We start from the raw sequence: 7,205 nt of genomic DNA, 5'->3' as shown, positions 1-7,205 counted from the left end.
TGAGCCGAATGGCTCCGGACAATGTCCAAAGTATCTAAGACTGAGACTGTTCATCCTTGCCTCCAAGGAGCACTCTGGCCATACTTCTTCCAAGTTTGTCCCTTTAGAGCTACAAAAAATGGTATATTGTTTTCCAACACCCACAGTGACAGTTTGAATAAGCAGACACTTATGCTCCTGTGAGGGTGAGGTTTCTAGTCTGATACCCCCACACACACCCGCCCCACCTGCCCAATGGACCAGGTCCTCTCCATTGGTCTTCACAGTACAGAAAAGTGGTGGCATTTTTTGGGTCACACACTTGTAAAATGTGCAGCTTGTGTAGAGACTTTACCTTCAAATGCTACCTAGATTTGTTGCCAATGTAAAAAAAAAAAAAAAAAGGGTTGTTGCATCTTTTTAAAAAATGCATCTTTAAAACATATGTGAAGATTTTACATTTTTTTTAAGTCTTAGATCCCCACCACCACCCCAACTGTGCTTGAAACCATGGTTTTGCAAGAATAGTTTAATATCTTGGATATTCCAACAACAATCTTTTAAATCATTTTATTGGGGGCTTGTACAATTCTTATCACAATCCATACATCCATCGTTGTGCCAAGCACAGTTGTACATTTGTTGCCAAGATGTCATATTACCACCATCCCCTACCCCACCACTGTGTATTAGAACTGCTGAACCTGAAGCATTGTCTTCAGAGGCAAGTGAAGGAGGGACAGAAATAATTATACAGACACTATGGGTTACAAAACCAACAACAACACTTTGCAAAGGGCAGGCGAAAGGAGAAATCCGACTTGAATTATTTAGACCTTTTATATTAATTTATTTCCCTGGGCAATTGCTTCATTGTTTACTTGGCCATTCCGCTTGTGAAGTGCAAAAAAATAAAGCTAAAAACGTCTCTGCCTTTGTAAGAGGAAAACAGCAGCAAAATAAATGGAGAGAGAGGAGATGAGAAACAGGAGGAAGATGTTTCTTTAGCCTCTCTTTTATTTCTTATTTTGTCTTTTCCTCCTGGCCTACTCCATCCTTAGTATTTCCCTAAATTATGTACTTCAACTCTCATTTGAATTGTTTCTTAACATTAAAGAAATGTTCTTTGTATACATGCCTGGCTACAACCCAAACAAGAAAATCCCCCCACATTAGTCCATAAGCTGGCTCCCTAATTTGGGTGTGTGTGTGTGTATGTGTGTGTATCTATATGTGGGTGTCAGTTCATCAGATTACATACTTGAGAGAACAAAGAACAAGCAGGGGCTTGTCTACTGCTCACTCCATATCAAAGCATACTGTACAGCTATAGAAATTAAACATGTGCTGTTCTGGACAATTGGACAGGACAGAGCCCAGAAACAGACTCATGCCTGTTTAGAGATTTACAATATGGTCAAATTAGCATTTCCAACTGAGATATTTGATACTAATATAAAATAAAAAAGGCTACCCATTTGGAAATAAAATGAAATCTTAACTGTAATCGATAAACCAAAATAAGTTCCTGATGGACTCTAATTTTAAGTGTTAAAAATAAAAGCCACAAAATACCAGAAGAATATGTAGAAAAGTATTGTAATTCTGAGGTGGAAAAACCCTTTGTGAAATGGATTACAGGATCTGAGATTATAAAACAATAGATTGATGCAAACTTCTTAATAAAAACACCATTATGTTTTAAGAAGAGAGAAACTGAACAAAAAAAAAGATAAGCTGGGAAACAATATATGCATTTAAAAGATTGGTTATGTAGTCTTGATGTAGAAAACAAAACAGGTGATGAAACACCCTGGTAATGATGGAACTCATCTTGCTTGGATCCCTCATCAGCAGTCATAAAATTCAATGTCACGTGGCATTGGGCAATCTGCACCGGATCTCTCTACAGTGTTGAAGGACAGGATGCTACTTTGAGGACTAAGGTGCACCTGACTCAGCTGTGGCATTTGTTTTCAATCTCTTCACATGGATGTAGAAGTTGGATATTGAATAAGAAAAAAACAAAGAAGAATCAGTGCATTTAATTATAATGCTAGTGGAGAATATTGAAAGTACCATGGACTGTCGAAAGAACAAACAAACCTGTCCTGAAGGAAGTACATTCAGAATGCTCATTAGGAGCACGGATGGTGAGATTCCATCTCAGATATTTTGGACCCGTTGTTAGGAGAGACCAGTCTCTGGAGCAGGACATTATGCTTGGTAAAGAAGGCAAGCCGTGGAAAAGAGAGAGACGCTTGACAAGATGGATTGACACAATGGCTGCGCCAGTGGACTCAACTGTAACAATTGTGCAAATGGCACAGGACAGAGCCAGGTGGGGTTTTGTTCTGTTGTTTGTGGGGGCACTCGGAGTTGGAACCCATTTGATGGCACCTCACAAGGATGGAGCATTTAAATCATACAAGCGCCGTGTACATACTACTTAGCTTATGGAACTGAAACCTATACAACTGAAGGCTTTCTGATTGTTCCCAGAGGGTGTTGTGCGCCTAAAGCTATTAGTTTCTATTCTTATGCATTCCTTTATCATTCTTATTGCTGTGTATGTGTTTGTGCGTCAGTCGGGGTAGAATCAGAAACACAACAATCATCTGAGAGAGTTCAGCAGATTACTAAAGTGTGGAAAGAACTGGTAGACCAAAGGGAAGAAGTTGCCATGAGATCAAAAAGTTGCTTCCATCCTTGGGCTGAAGCCCACAACCCCGCACTTTCTGCTAAAACCACAGTTCTGCTGCAGACCCAGGGCCCAGCCTCCCAGCAATTATGCTGAAACTGCATGTCACGGTTCCATTTGAGTGGGATTCTTCAGTAATGTAGGAAATTTGCTTTGTCTTTCTAGTATTGATTCTTCTATGCATTATGATGATTTATCTCTATTTATTTGAGTCTTACTTAGTGTCTTTCAATGAAGTCATCGAAAGATCATGGATTTATTTGTTGTGTACACCCCTAGATATCCACTTAGGTGTTCTGACTGCAAAGAGTGCGCTCACAGGCTGAAGGTGATGGCAGTGGCAGAGGTGCGGAAGCTGAGAGGATACTGGTTTCTGATGAGAACGAAGGGTTGCAGAAGAGATGCGTGAATTTGCACAGATGTTCCAAACAGGAAGACTGAGCTCTAAATTTGCTCATGGGACATGCGCTCTGAGTTGCTCCTCAGTGATTTGGGGGGTGGGCAGAGATCTTGGCCCTGCTACCCTTGCCTGCCTCGCTTACTTAGCACACACACCACCATCCCACCCCCCACACATTGGATAATGTCTCTTGGATGTGTGTCTCATTCCTGTCTGCCTGTTCCCCGCCTCCTTGCTGCTCCTTACCACTCAGAAGTGATTAGGTTTAGGACACACCCTACACCACTATGGTCTCCTGAAAAAAAACAGAGGAAACCTCATTCCCTGAGGGTTACAGCCAGAGGGCTAGGATTCTAATTCCTCTCTGTTTGGCTTATCTGTTAGGGAAGACTCAGCTGTCCTGCAGGAGAGAAACAGCCACCAAATACAGCATAGTCAATATGTTGACTGAGCATCAGTAAGGGTTCTACTGACCTCTTAGAACCAAGTGGGTGGAGCCACTACTATCTTGGCTGTCCGTATTAGCAGTGCCTGGCAAAGAGGGATGTGGGGAGCCCTGGTGGCATAGATTGCTCATGAGGTTGCTTATCTCAAGGTCAACTACAATAAATATCTATTCATTGCTGGTGTAAAGTAATGCAGTTGACTTTTATCTGGCAACCTTGATGTGAATGTGTTTGTAATCCAAAATAATCTTATAAAAATTATTTTATAAGGGGGAAAAATTAGACTTTTTATCATAAAGCTATGTTGAGGGAGAAAGATGAAACTTTCTACTCCCTTAAACATTTAATGTCTCAGAAACCCATGGGGCTAGGAGGTCTACTCTGTCCTGTACGGTCCCCAAGAGTCAGAATGCACTCAATGGCAGTAAGACGAGTCTAGAGGGTCTGGTATCAGCCGTTAAGTGTGGTCATCAATTCTGATCATAATTCATGGGCAGAGGTCGTCAGATGTCCCTGTCCTTCAGGATGCTGGAACTGCAATTCTATCAGCTTCCCAGAAGATGGAGAGCCAGAACAATACCAAAAACGATCACATACTCACAATAATAATGGGTAGAACAACTCTCTCCCCACCGGCACCATTAATGACCACCACGTTAGAAATGGCTTGTGAAGAGACTACAATTACCGTACGTTCTGAGCCAGTGCGGAAACCATCCGTCAATATGTCTTGACGTCTGCAGATGCTTCGATCATTCCCTGTGTCCCAGCATCCTCCTTTCTCGTTCCTGTTCTTCACTCTGATGGGAAAGGAGGGAAACAGCACCAAACAGAAACCAGACACCACTTTGCAGTTGAGACACTCATTGGCTTGTTTCATTTTCAAAAACTCGTGACATTATTTAATGAACATATTGGTCAGTGAAAGAGACATAAATAATATATATGCATGAATTTATATGGACACACACACACCTGTTGAATGCTGTCACATCAGTTCTGGCTCAACAACCCTATGTACAATAAGACAAAGCATTTCTTGGCCTTTTTTAATTAAAAAAATTGATACTCATTTTATTTGTGGTGAAGAAATACAACACATAGGAAGGGTCTTCAAAAGGTTCATGAAAAAAATCCATTATCCTTCAGTTCCATTGGTCCACAAACATTTTGAAGTCCCTGCTCCACCATACCCATTCAACAATTTCTACATGTACAATTCATTGTCACAGGTTATATTCTTTTTTTTTTTTTTTTGCATTGTTTGGTCTTATACCGTCCTCCCAATGGATACTGCTTGAGTCTAGTGTTACAGCCAGTGTGTTAATCTGTCTCTTTAAAGGTCATCCTCTTTTCTGGAGATAACCTTCTTTACCAAATATGATATCCTTTAGGATCTGGTCCCTTCTGACAATAAGTATAAAGCACATAAGAAAAATTCTCATTTGTGCTGTATTTCTTTCAAAGGTGAGTTCTTTTTTCTGGTTGTCCTGTTATATTAAATATTCCTTACCAACACCATCATCCAAAGACATCAATTCTCTTTCAGTCTTTCTCATTCACTTAATTTCTTTTGGTTGATATTCTTCTAATAATAGTATCATCTACTTATTGCTGGTGTAAAGTAATGCAATTAACTTTTATCTGGCAACCTATATGAATGTGTTTGTAATTCAAAAGAAATCTCATCAAAGGCTTTTGGAGATGATGACAACATATGTACAGACGTGTTTGACACAATGGATAAATGTGTGGATTGTGATGTTTGTAATTTGTAATTACAAATTACAAATTTTGTAATATTTTTGTAATTTTAATGTAATATTACATTAAAAATCAACTTTATTAAGGCCTACTTTATGTTATCGAATACAAGTAGATATCTACAATTCATAAGATAATGACATACAGGTGGTTTTTCTTGCTACTCAACTTTTACCTTAATGTATATATTTTATGTCATTTGCTTGTACAAATAAGGCTTTGGGAGAAAAATTAAACTTTTATCATAACAATTGACAAATAACCACATAAGAAGCCAAATATACCTTGCAGCTTCGGCATTTCTTAATATACATAGCCTCTCATTTTATACTTGAAAAATATTATGATGTGTTTATAAGTGGAACTCAGTCATCAATTGGAACACACTGTCCCTGGGTGGTACAAATGATTAAGTGCTCAGCTATTATGTGACACGTCTCTCATTTGAACCTCAGAAGATAAGTCTGGTACCTGCTTCAATGAGATCACAGCCTTGAAAACTCTATGGAGGAATTCTGCCCCACACGTGTGGCAGTTACAGCACATCTGCTCTGTCTCCAGTCGTTCAAGGTCCAAGGAGCACTCTCCCATGACAACAGAAGCTAAAGAACAAATCACATACACAGAGGTAAACTTCCGACAGGTGCCCTTCTCTAACGATGAGCATTGATTTCACTCCAAGGGCATGTGTGTGGGAAGCATAGAAGCCTAAGAATATGAAGTCTGGGGTTGAGCCCTTCCACTTTAGCAAATCAACCTCTGTTCACCGCAACTTTCTCATTTGTAAATTCAGGGTAATACTTAATTGGACTGTGGGGATTAAATGAAATGTCCTATTCCATCACAGTCTGCCCAGCCCTAAATCTGTCCTAATGCTGTTTATCTGCTCTCTGCGTACTATTCCAATACTCAGCTGAAGGAGCCTGCTGCGTGTTTCTACTCAGTCTTGGTCTTTGTCATTGCGTTAAGGGTCTGCACCTTGGAGTCTGACACGCCGGGCCAGTGAAGAGCTGTTGTGAGAATGTGGCCTTTCCTCAGGCACTTGGAGCCTCCATTTATTTGCCTACATCATTTGCAGCTATTGAGTTGGCTCTCAACTCATGGTGACCCCATAAAACAGAAGGAAACACTTCCCAGGCCCATGGCATTTGGGAATTAGATTTCTAGACCCTTTCTCTGAAAACTGTGCTGGAACTTACACAGCGTCACAGAAACACACACGCTCCCACTGACAGATAGGTGGTGGCCGGGCATGCGGGCACTGACCAGGAGTGGAACCTGGGTGTGATAGCTGAGTTCTGGGTCAACTAGGCTGGGCTAGCCTTCTCAGTGGTTTCACAGTTGAAGCCCAGTAATGCCTCCTGATGTGGCCTAACCTTGTGTAAGCTACGTTGTGATGGGGTCTGCTGTGAGCAGTCAAGCAGTTGTAAGAGGATGGTAGTGTGAAATCTCCTTCCTCAGGTCACAGGCCTGATGCAATTGAAAGGTTTCCTTGGGGTGTGGCCTACTTCCTGTAAAAATAGACTGTGGAAACCTTGCTTGCTTCTTGCTGGGTCTGGATCCCGTGTCTGGCTCATCAGTCTCCAGTTCTTTGGACTTCATTCAAGGGCCTGCCATGATGCCTGACTACCCTGGGAGTCTGCCGTGTCGGCCATCTGACTTGCTGACCGTGAATTCATGCACCACTGCCGTCACCAGCCTGTTGCCTTCCTGCTGATCTTGAGTTCATCAGTGCCTGCAGATGCATGAGTAAGGAGACGTCTCCAGCCTAAATTCTAACCCACACACTTGGTACCTGTGTGGACTTGAACTTAACCTATTTTCAACGGTGTGTGCCATTTTCTTGGTATAGATTCTGTTCTCGCTATACAAATGCCATTGGTTTTGTTTCTTTAGAGAGCCCAGCCTAACACAC

Source organism: Echinops telfairi, unplaced genomic scaffold (genome assembly GCF_000313985.2).
Source record: "Echinops telfairi isolate 266 unplaced genomic scaffold, ASM31398v2 ScPeMD7_3533;HRSCAF=4204_0, whole genome shotgun sequence".
Lineage (NCBI taxonomy): Eukaryota > Metazoa > Chordata > Mammalia > Afrosoricida > Tenrecidae > Echinops > Echinops telfairi.
Note: the sequence above shows the minus strand (reverse complement) of the source record.